At 45.0% G+C, this 15,354-nt stretch overlaps 1 protein-coding gene and 1 long non-coding RNA gene across 8 annotated transcripts in view; both read left to right on the top strand.

Moving 5' to 3' along the window:
- LOC128932554 (uncharacterized) overlaps positions 1–15,354 on the top strand; it is a 55,779-nt gene that overhangs the window by 19,680 nt on the left and 20,745 nt on the right. The window lies entirely within an intron of this gene.
- Positions 2,441–13,798, top strand: LOC144576896 (uncharacterized). Its single transcript, XR_013519606.1, has 2 exons — positions 2,441–3,723; positions 3,999–13,798. It is a non-coding gene; the product is annotated as an uncharacterized LOC144576896 (long non-coding RNA).

Genomic DNA, 15,354 nt, shown 5'->3' with positions numbered 1-15,354 from the left:
TGCTCTATCACCCAGGCTAGTCTCAAACTCCTGGCCTCAAGTGATCCTCCTAACTCAGCCTTCCAAAGCACAGGGATTACAAGTGTGAGTCACTGTGACTCGCCAGAAAAAAAAAAAAAAAAAAAAAAAAAAAAGTATTTTTTTTACCCACCACAAGGCCCAGCTTTTTTTTTTTTTTTTTTTTTTTTTTTTTGTATTTTTAATAGGGACAGAGTTTCTCCATGTTGGCAAGGCTTGTCTTGAACCCCTGGCCTCAGGTGATCTTCCCACCTCAGCCTCCCAAATTGCTGGGATTACAGGTGTAGGCCACTGTGCTAGGCCCAAAGGATTCATTTTGATTACAACTGTCATAAGATCATTGAGAATAACTCATGTGGTTTATCAAAAACACCGTAGTACTCCATTAAAGTTACTGACTACAACGATCATGAAGATGTTTCAAAGAATATGTTCCAGTTTAATCGGCTAAAAAATACTTGCGTATATAATCATTATTACCAAATGTGGGATTGGCATCAAAATAATTATCACAAATAATTTTTTAAACTGATTATTCTATGTTGTGTTTAATGACAGAACAATTATTTATTTTTTCCAAGTTAAGAAGAGCAACTAACTCTGGGATCATTATTAGCCCAGGAAGAAGTAGGTGAGGCATAGCCTTGCTTTCTTGGCTGTCGATTATACTGGAAATGATGTCGAAGGCCTTGCTGGGGAAGATGCACCTGGTAAACGATTTGGGCAGATAACTAAGAGTATAATTACTCAGAGCCTGATAAATGTCTACATTTCAAATTGGCAAGGTCAACTTTAAATGTTTAGAAATGTTTGTACCTTGGGAAGCCAAGCTGCGCGGATCACTGGAGGTCAGCACTTGGACACCAGCCTGGCCAATACTGCAAAACTTTGCCTCTACTAAAAATACAAAAATTAGCCAGCCATGGCAGCATCTGCCTGTACTCCACGATACTTCAGAGATAGAGATAGGAAAATGGGTTGAACCTGGATGGGGAGGATGCAGTGAGCCAAGATCACGACACTGCACTCCAGCCTGGGCTAAGGAGCTAGATTGTCTCAAATCAACCAAACAACACAAAACGTTTATACATTTTATGATTTATACAAAATCTCAGATCTAGTTGTTACTTAGAATTTCTATTTCACAGAAGTTCCTTAAGTGCTATTTTTGTACTAAACAAAAAGAAGGAATATGTACATTGTCATGCAGAGTACAAATATATCCCCATGATTTTAAGATCCCTTTACAGCATTAAGAGAATAGGAATTTTCTTAAATATTTACCAAGAAAAAGTCAATAATCTGCAATCATTTCAAATGAAGGGCGTGAATTCCAGCTCGTGCTGCTTCCGCACTGGGAATTTGGCGCCACAATAATAAACTGAGGCATCAATGACACACTTCTTTAACAGTAAATCTAAGATTGAAATGTTTATTTTCAGTGGTTTTGCTATTTCCTGGGGATTTTGGAGGAAATACTTAGGATACAAATGGTGGAAGATTATACCGTGAAATTAAAGGTGAGAGATCAAGGAGAGCATGTTATTGTATTACTAATATTTTACTATGAAGAGGGCATCCTCATAAATACAGGGATTTGGAGCTCATCTTAGCCCTTCCCCCCAGGTTCGTTCAATACATATCATTTTGTTGAAGTTGCGTGTATACCCATCAGTCTAACCTACTAGTTGAACAGCTCCTGTAATTGATTCTTCCATTTCTCTACCATATCTTGCCTCGAGTCAATTCTAAAGAAACGTTTGATGAAAGAAGGAAAAAACCGGGAACACTTGTAAAGGGCTGCATCTACAAAGGTGCTGTATCCACGTGAGCCTTAGAAAAATGTAATGTTTAGAAAAATTTCAGAAAATTTCCCCATTACACTTGCTAGTTTAAATGAATATGTGTTATTTTCAAAAACATGTAAACTGAATATATACTTATTGAATGCATATATATTATATACACACATTAAATATGTATGCATATAACATGTACACATGTTAACATAACAGAGTAGACTTAACTCATGGCAATGTTTTTTTTCTGAAAGCACCTGCAGATATTTGTCTTTCTAGTTTCAAAAACCCTCAGAAGCCATGGGGGAAAGGGGACCGTTTGGATGTCAGACAGTGCATGAGGCACACTAGGTTACAATAATTTTAACATAATTCATATTCATAATGCACAGTGAGGAAACCAGAAAATTGCTAGCAGCTATCAATGAATGATAGGTGGGGCGGGCCGCTGGGGGGCGGGGCCTTGTGAGCCAGTGCCTGGGCTCCCACATCACAGATGGAAGGACCGCACGTGGAGGGAACTCAAGGCCTGATTGGTTCCTCCTAAGCAGGACGCGATCTGGTTGGCAGGGCAACCGGCCTTCAGTTGGGGGCCTTCAGTTAGTGCCTTCAAAGTTGGTTTCATTCCGCTGGGAGAGTCAGCAGGTGCTGAGCCGTGCAGACCTGAAAGCAAGCGAAGACCCAAGGTGCCCAGGAACAGCAGAGGCTCCCCATAAAAACCACGCTGACCTGCCGCATGTGGACCAAAGCCAGCCCCAAGCAGGGCGGGTGCTGGGGTTCTGCAGAGCCGTCCTGCTCTAACATCTATGAGTGCGCGGCCAGGAAAGGCGCAGTCCCAGCAGAGAGGAGTTACAGGCGCCCTGAACCCGCTGTACCCCAATGCCAGCCCCAAGCGTTGCCGGCTCAGGGTGAGCGGGGCGGAGCCGTTCTTCAGCTTCGATTCAGATCTACAAGATGGAGATGGCTCTAGTGCCTTAACCCGCTGCTTTGGAGCACACTGGCCACCAGAAGCTGCCCAAAGGTAGGGACGGATACCGCTTGGCCTCAGGGATCCTCTGGCTGTTGCTGATCCAAAGTTCCCCCTAGAGACATCCACAACCCGGGGCTCCTCCCTCCCTCCCTTTGTTAGCTTTCCTAGGCCCAGCTCCCAGGCAGGAAGACTGACTCTGCCTCGAGTCCCCACCCCTTCTTCTTTCGCTGTTGTGTCTGGCCGGTTTCCTTCCTCTTCCCTACCCCAGTGCCCAGTTCTGGGACCTCTTCTTCTTCCCACAGGTGGCCGAAAACTAAGTTTACAAAATACAGAATGGATGCTACAGATTTCACTGCTGTAGAGAAAACGTCTGGCTCCTTTCTATTTTTTTTTTTTAATTTTTTAATTAATTAATTTATTTATTTGAGACGAAGTTTCGCTCTTGTTACCCAGGCTGGAGTGCAATGGCGCGATCTCGGCTCACCGCAACCTCCGCCTCCAGGGTTCAGGCAATTCTCCTGCCTCAGCCTCCTGAGTAGCTGCGACTACAGGCACGCACCACCATGCCCAGCTAATTTTTTGTATTTTTAATAGAGACGGGGTTTCACCATGTTGACCAGGATCGTCTCGATCTCTTGACCTCGTGATCCACCCGCCTCGGCATCCCAAAGTACTGGGATTACAGACGTGAGCCACCACGCCCGGCCTTGGCACCTCTTCTATTTAAACTTAAATAGCCACAGTGGAGCAGTTTCCCAATTCCAGCCCCAAGTGGGGCCAGCTCAGACTGAGGTGGGCAAAGCCGTCCTGAGGCTCTGAGATCCAGGAGGTGGAGGTGAAGGTGGGAGCAGCTCCAGACACCTCTGCTTGGAGCCTGCCCAATCTGATGCGGGGACCCTGACCTGCAGCACAGCGGCGACCAGTAGACGCCCAAAGGTAGGGAGGCCACAGATACCGCTTGCTCTCAGTTGCTCCTCTGGTTGCTGACCCAAGGGTCCCCCCGAAAACAGCCACAGCCTGGGGCTCCTCCCTCCTGCTCCTGGTTCCCTTTACTTGCTCGCCAGGCCCAGAGCAAGAGGACTGGCTCTAGGACTCACAATTTCACATGTTCAATTCTAGACCGGAGCTCTATACTAAAGTAATGTCAGAGGTTCTCTTCTTGTTTCTACTCATGAAAAATGGGTTTTTTTGTGTGTTTTTTTTTTTTATAGAGACAGGGTCTCACCGTGTTGACCAGGCTGTTCTCAAATTCCTGGTCTCAAGTGCTTAACCCACCTTGGCCTCCCACGTTGCTGGGCTGACAAGCAAGAACCACCACACCTGGGCTTTGGAGGGGCTCCTGCTCTGTGTGTTTCAGCTGGTCTTCCCGCGCACCTGTCAGTAAGATGCTCCTGCAGCACCGTTTCAAATCTTTCTGCAAAAATCCAGTGGATCCTGTGATTTATTAACATAGAATATAGCCTATTATTTGTAGAAGAGAAGCTAAACAATTCACAGTTAGTAACTTATGGCCTAGAAATTTTTATTTAGTGATCAACACAACTGTTTATAGATGCTTGTGTTCCAAAAATGCAGATTCCTAATCATCCCCAAGGAGAAGTGATCCACTGAAAGGCAACCTGGGAGGGAGTTTAGGATTGTTCTGAGGCCGTGAAAACCATTGAAATTCACATGTAAGAGGGAAGAGAAAGGGAATCCGCATGTTTTGATCCTACACGTGCTGGGTGTAACTTGGTCTTTGTAAAGTTGCACCACCTTTGAGGCAGGGAGGACTGGATTTGAATCCCAGTTCCATCACTCATTATGAGGTGATGGTCAATGTGCTTTTAACTCCTCTGAGCCTTGCTCATCTGTAAAAGGTGGGATTGTTATGAGGACTGCATAAGGTAAGTGTGTATAAATCTGGGAATGATGCTCGTAATTTAAAGATAAAGTTGTTATGTGACTTCAATAAGGTAAGTAAAAATCTGTACACGATGCCTTTAATTTTGTGATTGTTCAATATATGGAGAAGGATTATATTTCTTTAATTTTTAACAAGTATATAAAATTGGTATTATAAATATTTTTGAGATAATCAAACAAAGGATCAGTAAGTTTAAATAAATCACCATAGTCAGGAAGCAATTCACAATATATTTACTGGGTAAGTGCTAGTTAAAAGTAGAAATGGGCCAGGTGCAGTGGCTCAGGCCTGTAATCCCAGCATTTTGGGAGGCCTAAGTGGGTGGATCACCTGAGATCCAGAGTTCAAGACCATCCTGACCAACATGGGGAAACCCTGTCTCTACTAAAATCCCAAAATTAGCTGAGTATGGTGTTGCATGCCTGTAATCTCAGCTCCTCGGGAGGCTGAGGCAGGAGAATTGCTTGAACCCAGGAGGTGGAGGTTGCACTGAGTCGAGATTGCGCCATTGCTCTCCAGCCTGGCCAAGAGTGAAATTTCATCTAAAAAAAAGTAATGATGATCACAATGAAAATCTTACATTATATGGTGGCTTTATCTTACCTAAGCCTCCCAATTTGTTGAAACCATAGATTCGAAATTGTTCTATCAAATTCATCATTTGAAAAACATGTTGCACTTAGTATATAAATTTTGAAAATTTTTCTGTCTTAATTTTCTTAAATATGTGTATTGAAAATTAAGAATATAATTGTGAATATGTATTAACATATTTCATATATCGTATCAATTATATATATCATATAAATCAAAAGATCACAGAATAATCTCAGTTTATGGCACTGTTTTTTCTGAAAGCACCTGCAGAAATTGCATTCTGTGTAGTTCCCAGAAAACTTAGAGGCCGTGAGGTATGAGGGTCTTTGAAAGTCAGGTTGTACATGAGGTACGTTAGGATACAGAAATTTCATAAGAATTCATATTTATAATTCACACTAAAATAGTTGCTACCAGCTACCAATAAATGAAAGGTGGGATGGAGTAGTTGGAGGGGTGGGGCTTTGTGAGCCAATGCCAGACTCCCACCTCACAAATGAGGGAACTCACATCCTGATTGGTTCCTCCTAAGCAGAACGCGACGTGGTTGGCAGGGCAACCGGCCTTCATTAGGTGGCTTTCATGTAGGGCCTTCAGTGGGTGCCTTAAGTTGGTGCCATTTGGTTGCCTTTCCTGGGGAGAGGCAGAAGGTGCTCAGCGCTGCAGAAATGGGGACAAGCAGAGGCCCAAGCTGCCCCAGAAGAGCAGAGGGGCCCCATGGGGACCATGCTGCCCTGTGGCAAGTGCACCCAAGCCAGCCCCAGGCAGGGCCGGAACAGGGGTTCTGTGGAGCTGTTCTGCGACTTTGTTATCAATGAGCCGGCGGCCAGCAAAGGTGCAGATCTCAGCAGAGAGGAGCAGAAGCTCCTGAAACATGCTGTCCCCCATTGCCAGCCCCAAGCAGGGCCAGATAGGGTGCAGTGGGCAAAGTCATCCTGCACTGTGGGATCCATGAGCCACAGGTGGGAGCAGCTCCAGACACCCATGCTTGGAGCCTGCCAAATCTGATTCCGGAGTCCTGACCTGCAGCACGCTGGTGACGCGACCAGAAGACGCCCAAAGGTAGGGGGGCCACAGATACCTTTGGCTGTTGCTGACCCGAGGTACCCCCAGAGGCATCCATAGCCCCAGGCTCCTCCCTCCTGCCCCTAGTTGGCTTTCCTAGGCCCAGGCCCTAGGCAGGAGGACTGGCTCTGCCTAGACTGCCCACCCCTTCTTCCTTCCCTGTTGCATCCAGCCGGTTTCTTTTCTCCTCGCTTCCAAAATGCTCACTTCTAGGCCCTCTTCTTCTTCTCAGAAACTACATTTTCAAAATACAAAATGGATGCTACAGATTTCAGTGCTGTAGAGAAAAAGCCTGAAAGCTCTTCTATTTAAACTTAAGTAGGCACATTGAGACTCACAATTTTATATCTCAAGTTCGAGACCAAAGTTCTCTATCCAAACTGCCATTGCAAAGTATCCAAAGCAATGGAAGAGGATTACAGGTACTCTTCCTGATTTGAATAATTAAAAATAATCATTTTTTGTAGAGACAGGGTGTCATTCTGTTGCCCAGGCTGGTCTCAAACACCTGGCCTCTAGTGATTCACCCTCTTTGGCCTCCCACATTGCTGGGATGACAGGCAAGAACTACCGCACCTGGCCTCTGGAGGCGCTCTTGCTTTGTGTGCTTCTGCAGGTCTTCCTGCACAGCTGTCAGTTACATGGTCCTACAGCATAGTTCCACCCTTTCTGCCCAAGTTCAGTGGATACTGTGATTTTTTTACATGGAATAGCCTTTTATTTATTGCAGAGAAGCTAGACAATTCAAAGTAAGTAACCTATGGCCTAGCAAATTTCATTTCTTGATCAACACAGCTTTTAAAATGTGTTGCTTTTGGTCTAAATACGCAGATTCCTAATCATCCCCAAGAAAAAGGGAACCACTGCAAGGCAAACTGGGAGGATGTTTAGGATTGTTCTGAGGCGTGAACGCCACTGAAATTCACACATGAGGGTGTAGAAAAGGGAATCCGTCTGTTTGATCCCTCTGTGTTCTGGGTATAACTTGGTCCTCATTAAATTGCACCATTCTTGGCATCAGAGAAAACTGGAGATGAATCCCAGTTCCATTCCTCATTATGAGGTCATAATGAATGTGTTTCTAACTCATCAGAGCCTCAGTTTGCTCAACTATAAAAGATGTGATGTTTATGAGGCCTCCATAAGGTAAGTGTGTAAGAATCATGGCAAAGTGCTTGTGATTCAAAAGGGAGGGTTAAGAGGCTGCTATAAGGTAAGTGTGTAAAAATGTGGACACAATGCCTATAATTTTCAAGTGTTGAATACATGGAGAAGAAGGGTTATTTCTGTCTCATTTAATTTTTAGAGCAAGTTTATAAAATTGATGATACTTACATTTTTGAGATAATCAAACCAAGGACCAGAAAGACTAAACAAATTACCACAGTCACAAAGCAATTCACAATATATTTACTGGGTAGATTTTAGTTAAAAGTACCAATGATAATCACATTGAAAATCTTGTATTTTGTGGTGGTGTTCTCTTACATAAACCTTTCAGTTTGTTGAAAATATAAATTCAAAGTTGCTCTATCAAAGTGATCATTAGAAAATGTGATGTACTTGGTGTGTAGAGTTTAGAAAATTTCTTTGGTTAGTCCTGTGAATTTGATTGCATATGTATGTTATTTTCAAAAGTGTAAAACGAATATATGTGAATTGGATATATATATACATATATATGAAATGTGACTTCACATTATAGAGTAGGCATGGCTCCTGGCACGGCTTTTTTCTGAAAGCAAGTGCAGAAATCTGTCTTTTTTTTAGTTTCTAAAAATCTCAGAGCTTATGGGGAAAAGGGGTTCTAGGAATCCCAGATAGTGCATGAGGCAGATTTGGTTTCAGTAATTTTAACATCATTCATTGTAAGATGATGATCCCTAGGAATGTCATCACAGTGAGAAAACTGAAATCTCCAGGCAGCCAGCAATGAATTAAATGGGGGGGTGGGGCCGATGGCAGAGTGGGACCTTGGAGTCATGTGCCTGTGCTCTCATATTCCAAGTTTAGGGGGAGGCATGCAGGGAACTCTGGGCCTGATGGTTTTCTCGTAACCAGGATGCAGTCTGAATGGCAGGGCAACTGGCCTTCACCTGGTGGCTTTCACTGGGTGCCCCCGTTGGTTGCCTTGGGTTGGTAACCTCAGCTGGTGGTCTTCAGGTGGTGGCCTTGAGTTGTTGGGCAGCTGTGGAAGGACCTCCATCAATGTTCTCTCCTCCCCCAGTCACAGCTCTCAGTTCTCAGTCACAGCATCCAGGCCCATTCTGAATAAACCAGGCAGGGTGGTGGCTGTTGCAGATAAGTTGGCTCAGGGTGAGCAGGTGGGGCAGGGTGGGGGCTGCTAGTGGTGTGCAGCTCCATGGCCTGGGTGCTACCTGTGCCAGCCGTGCCTATGCTAGAAAGAAGTGGCAGGTGCTGAGCAGTGCAGATGTGGGGGCCAGTGAAGGCCCAAGCTGCCTGAGATGTGCTGAGCTGCTCCTTGTGGATCACGCTGACCACATGCATCAAAGACAGCCCAAGGCATGGCCAGTATAGGGGTTCATTGAAGGTAATCTGGGCTCTGACATGTTAATTGGTGGCTAACAAAGAGGCAAGCCCCAGCAGAGAGGAGCAGAGGCACCCGAAACAACCTGTACCCCAATGCCAGCCCCAAGCAGGGCAAGCTCAGGGTACAGTGGGAAGAGACATCCTGAGACTCTGAGATCTGCCACACTGAAGTGGCAGTATACCAGACCTCCTGCTTTGGAGCCTGCACAGTTGGATTTGGGAGCAAGAGACGGTCCTGACTTGCAGCACATTGGCGACCAGAAGACACCCAAAGGTAGGGAGGCGACAGACACTGCTTGGCCTCAGGAACTTCTCTGGCCATTGCTCAACCAAGGTTGCACCTGGAGGCATCCACAGCATGGGGCTCCTCCCTCCTTCCCCTAGTTAGCTTTCTTAGGCTAAGGCCACAAGCAAAAGGACTGGGTCTGCCTTGCCTTCCCAGCTTATCTCGGTTCCCTGCTGGGTCCATCCAGTATCCTTCATCCTTCCTACCCCAATGCTAAGTTCTGGGACCTTATCTGCTTCCCCCAGGAGGGCCAGAAACTAAGTTTCCAACTACAAAATGAATGCTACAGATTTCATTGCTGTAGAAAAAGTGTCTAACTTTTCTTCTATTTAAACTTAAATAGCCTTCTTGGGACTCACAATTTCATTTCTTGATATCTGGATTAGAGCTCTGTATTTTAAAGCAATATCAGAGGGTCAGAGGCATATCCTCTTGATTCTAATCATTTAAAAAAATTTTTTTTTTGTAGAGGCAGGGTCTCTCTGTGATCTCCAGGCTGGTCTCAAACTCCTGGTGTCAAGTGATACCATCTTGGCTTCCCACACTGCTGAGCAGATAGGCAAGAACCAGCACACCTGGACTTTGGAGGTGCTCTTGTTTTGCATGTTTCCACTGCTCCTCCTACCCAGCTGTCAATGTGATGCTCTTGAGACATCATTCCAAAGTTTTCTAGACAAATTCAGTGGATCCTATGACATTTTATGTGAAATAATACCTGTGCTTATTGCAGATAAGCTAGGCAATTCACATTTAATAATCTGGGTCCTAGAAATTTTCATATCTATTTTTTTGAGATAAAATTTGGCTCTGGTTGCCCAGAATAAAGTGCAATGACAGCATCTTCGGTCATTGCAACCTCTGCCTCCTGGGTTCAAGTGTTTCTCCTGCCTTAGCCTGCTGAGTAGCTTTGATTAGAGGCATTCACCACACACTCAGCTAATTTTGTCCTTTTTAGTAGAGATGGAGTTGCACCATGTTGGTCAGGCTTCTCTCAAACTCCTGACCTCAGGACATCTGCCCGCCCTGGCTTCCCAAAGTACAGGCGAGAGCCACCATCCCTGGCCAGAAGTTTCATTTCTCAATCAACAAATCTCTTTCTAAGGAGATGCTTGTAGTCTAAATATGCAGATTTCCAGTCATTTCTAAAAGGTTGGGAACCACGGCAAGGCAACCTGGGAGGGAGTTTAGCTTAGTTATGAGGCCATGAAAGCCATTCCAAATCACACATAAGAGGGTAGAGAAAGGGCTTCCACATGTTTTGACTGCCTCCACGTGCTCAGTATAACGTGGCCTTGGTTATGTTGCACTGTCTTTGGCGTCAGAGAGAACTGGATTTGAATCCCAGTTCCATCGCTCATTAGGACGTGATGATGAATGTATTTTTGACTCCCCTGAACCTCAGTTTGCTCCTTTATAAAAAATGCAATTATTATGAGCCTTCCATAATATTAGGGTATAAAAATTGGTGTGGACAAAATGCCTGTAATTTAAAGGATAGGGGTTTTTAAGGCTTCAATAAGGTAAGTGTGTAAAAATCTGGACACAATGCCTGTAATTTTGCAAGTCTTCATTCTACAGAGAAGGAGGATTATTTTTCTTTAATTTTTAGAGCAGGTTTATAAAAACTGGTGTTACTTATATTTTTGAGATAATCAAACCAAGGATCTGAAAGATTAAATGAGTCACAGTAGATACAGTGTGGTTCACAATACATTTATTGGGTCATTGAAAATAGCAATGCTGATCACATATCAAATCTTGTATTAGGAGAATGCTTTTCTCTTACAAAAGGCTCTTGTTTGTTGAAGCCATCGATTTTAAGTTTCTGTATAAAGTGGTCATCAGGAAACTGTGATAAACTTAGTGTATAAATTTAGAAAATGTGCTCTATTGTTCTTGTTAATTTGATTGAATATGTAGGTAAATTTCAAAAATATAAATGGAAGATGTACAGATTGAATGTATATGTATATGTGTACATACATGTGAAATATAATTAGACATCACACAGTAGACTTAGCTCATAGCAATTTTCTTTCTGAAAGCACGTGCAGAAATCTGTCATTTTTGTGGTTTGTAAAAAACTCAGAGGTTATGGAGGAAAGGAGGTTCTATGAATTCCAGCTAGTGCAACAGCCAGATTTGGCTTCAGGAATTTTAGCATCAATTATTGTAAGGTAATAATCCCTAGAAACTTCAACACAGTGAAAAACGCAAAAGCTCTTAGCAGCCGGGAATGAATGAAAGGAGGGATGCGGTGGCTGGCAGGGCGGGACCTTGTAAGCCACGTGCCTGGTCTCTCAAGTTCCAAGTTGGCAAGGACACCTGGTGGGGACTCTGGGCCTGATTGTTTCCTCTTCACCAGGATACGGACTGGTTGGCAGGGCAAACGGCCCTCACCTGGTGGCCTTCAGAGGGTGCCTTCATTGGTTACCTTTGCTTAGTGCCCTCAGTTGGTGCCCTTTAATTGTTGGTCTTCAGTTGGTTTGGCAGTGGTGGAAGGAGAAGGAGCTCCTCCTGTGCTCTCTCCTCCTAAAGTCACAGTTCTCGGGCTTGTTGCACCAAGGCACACTATAAATAAACCAGGCAGGTTCACAACTTTTACAGACAAGTCAACTCAAGGTAGGTGGGTGAGGTAAGATGTGAACTACCAGTGGGATACAGCCCTATGGTCAGGGTTGCCCGTGCCAGTGTGACTTTGCTGGGAAGAGGCGGCATGTTCGGACTTCTGCAGACATAGAAGCGAGTGAAGGCCCAAGCTGCCTGAGAACAGAGTTGCCCCAAGGGGACCACCCTGTAGTATCTCATGTGCACCAAAGGCAGCACCAGGCAGTGCCAAAATAGGGGTTCTGCGAAGCCATCCTGGGACTCTGACATCTATGAGTGAGTGGTCAGAAAAGGCAGAGACACCAGAAGAGAGGAGCAGAGGCACCCAGAACATGCTGTCCCACAATGCCAGACCCAGGCAGGGCCAGCTCACAGTGTGGGGAGCTAAATCATCCTGATGCTCCAAGATCTAGGAGATAGAGGTGGGGGTGTCTCCTGACCTGACTGCTTTGGGGCCTGCCCAGTTGGGTTTGGGAGCTGGCCAGGGTCCTGACTTGCAGCACGTTGGCAACCAGAAGACAACCAAAGGTAGGGAGGCAACAAATACTGCTTGGCTCATCTATATGTTATGTTATGCTGATCTATAAAAAATTGTATACAGCGGGAGCTCCTGAGGCCAGTGCTGACTCAAGGTTCCCCTGAAAGACATCCACAGCCTGGAGCTCTCCCTCCTGTCCCTCATTAGCTTTCCCAGCCCCAGGCCCCAAGCAGGAAGACTGGCTCTGCCTCGAGTCCCCACCCATTCTTCTTTCTTCCTAATCCAGTACCCAGTTCAGTTTCGTCTTCATCTTGCCCCAGGATTCCTCAGTACTAAGTTGTCAAAATTTAAAATGTAAGCTACAAATTTCTTTGGATAGAGAAAATGTCTGACAGCTTTTCTGGTTAATCTTAAGTAGCAATGGTGAGACTTACAATTTCATATCTTAAATTCCACACCATGACCCTTTATCATAAAGTGATGCTAGAGGCACTATTCTGGATTCTCATCTTATAAAATGATTTTCTGTGGAGACAGGGTCTCACTGTGTTACCCAGGCTAGTCCCAAACTCCTGGCCTCAAGTGACCTGCCCACCTTGGTCTCCCACATTGCTAGGGTGACAGGCAGGAGCCACCACACCTGGCCTTTGGTGGTGCTCTTGTTTTGTGTGTATAGTCTGGTCTTCCTGCACAGCTGTCAGGAAGATGCTCCCACAGCATAGTTCTAAATCTTTCTGCAAATTCAGTGGATCCTGTGACTTTTTTACATGGAATAGCCCTATGTTTTGTAGAAAGGCTAGACAATTCTCAGTTAGTAACCTAGGGCCTAGAAAACTTAGTTTCGTGATCAACACATCTCTTGGTCTAGAAAATGTCTTTTCTTAATCAGAGCGTAAATGTGTGTTCTAAACATGCAGCTTGGTGATCATCCCCAGAAGAAGGGGACCACTGCAGGGCAACCTGGGAGGGAGTTTAGGATTGTTCTGAGGCCGTAAAAAACAATGAAACTCACACAACAAAGGGTAGAGAAAGGGATCCACGTTTTCACTCCTCCATCTGCTGGGCACAATTCATCTTCCTTATGTTGCACAACCTTTGCTGTCAGAAGGAACCGGATTTGAATCCCAATTCCATCACTCATTATGACATGGTAGGAAATGTGTTTCTAATGCCAGCGAGCCTCAGTTTCCTCATCTATAAAAAATGAGACTTCCATAAGTTATGTGTATAAAACTCTGGCCACAATGCCTGTAATTTAAAACATGAGGTGGTTCTGGGGCTTCCATAAGGTAAGTGTGTAAAATCTGGGCATAATGACTGTAATTAGAACTTGGGGTTGTTATGTGGCCTCCGTAAGGTAAGTGTGCGAAAATCTGGACACGACGTCTATAAATTGGTAAGTGTTCAATATATGCAGAAGGAGAATTATTTTTCCCTCATCTAATTTTTAGAGCAAGTTTATAAAATTGTTGTTATATTTTGCAGTTAACCAAACTAAGAATCAGAGAGATTGAATAAGCCACCATAGTCACAAAGCAGTTCACAATACATACTGGGTAATTGTTATTTATTACAGCAAGGAGGATCACGTTTAACATACTGTATTATGTGGTGGTTTCTCTTACATAGGCCTCTTTCTTACGTAAGAAACCATGAATTTTAAGTTGTTCCATGAAAGTGAGCAATAGAAAATTGTGATAAAGCTTAGTGTATACATTTTAGAAAATTTCCTCTATTAGTCTTAATTTGCTTGAATGTGTGTGTTATTTTCAAAAAATGTAAATTGAACATATACCTATTGAATACATTTGTGTATATGTATATGCTTAAAACTTTACATTAGAGGGTAGCCATAAGTCACGGCAATGTATTTTTCTGAAAGCACATGCAGAAATCTGTCATTTCTCTAGTTTCTATGAAGCTTAGAGGTTATGGGGGAAAGGGGTTCTATGAATCCAAGACACTGCATGAGGCACATTTGATTTCAGTAATTACAGCATCATTCATTATAAGGCGATGATCCCTAGGAACCTCAGCACAGTGAGAAACTTGAAAGCTGCCAATAGCAGCCAGCAATGAATGAAAGGTGGGGTGGGCTAATGGCAGGGCAGGGCCTTGGAGCCATGTGCCTGTGCTCTCAAGTTCCAAGTTTAGGGAGAGGCATGCAGGGGACTCTGGGCCTGATTGTTTCCTCTACACCAGGATGCAGTCTGAATGGCAGGGCAAGTGGCCTTCACCTGGTGGCCTTCCCTGGGTGCCCTCATTGGTTGCCTTGGCTTGGCACCCTCAGCTGGTGGTCTTCAGTTGGTGGCCTTGAGTTATTGGGCAGCGGCGGAAGGAGCTCTATCGATGTTCTCTCCTCCCACAGTCACTGCACTCAGGCTTGTTGCATCCATGCCCATTCTGAATAAACCAGGTAGGGTGGTGGCTGTTGCAGATAAGTCAGTTCTGGGTGACGGGGTGAGCAGGGTGGGGGCTGCTAGTGATATGCAGCTCCATGGCCTGGTGCTACCTATGAAAGATATGCCTATGCTGGGAAGAGGTGGCAGGTGCTGAGGTCTGCAGACATGGGGGCCAGTGAAGGCCCAAGCTGCCTGAGATGTGCTGAGCTGCCCCTTGTGGATCACGCTGGCCACACGCACCAAAGACAGCCCGAGACTTCGCTGGTGCAGGGGTTCATCGGAGCCAGTCTGGGTTCTGACATCTGAGTTGGTGGCTAACAAAGAGCCAAGACCCAGCAGAGAGGAGCAGAGGTGCCCAGAACACACTGTACCCCAATGCCAGCCCCAAGTGGGGCAAGCTCAGGGTTCAGTGGGAAAAGACATCCTGACACTCTGAGATCTACCACGTGGAGGTGGCAGTACGCAAGACCTCACTGCTTTGGAGCCTGCACAGTTGGATTTCAGAGAGGGAGAGGGTCCTGCCTTGTAGCATATTGGCAACCAGAAGACACCCAAAGGTAGGGAGGCGACAGACCCTGCTTGGCCTCCGGAGCTTCTCTGGCCATTGCTGACCCAAGGTTGCACCTGGAGGCATCCATAGCATGGGACTCCTCTCTCCTTCCCCTAGTTAGCTTTC

The sequence above is a fragment of the Callithrix jacchus genome, chromosome 7, assembly GCF_049354715.1.
Source record: "Callithrix jacchus isolate 240 chromosome 7, calJac240_pri, whole genome shotgun sequence".
Classification (NCBI taxonomy): Eukaryota; Metazoa; Chordata; class Mammalia; order Primates; family Cebidae; genus Callithrix; species Callithrix jacchus.
Note: the sequence above shows the minus strand (reverse complement) of the source record. Positions and strands in the feature narration are given on the sequence as shown.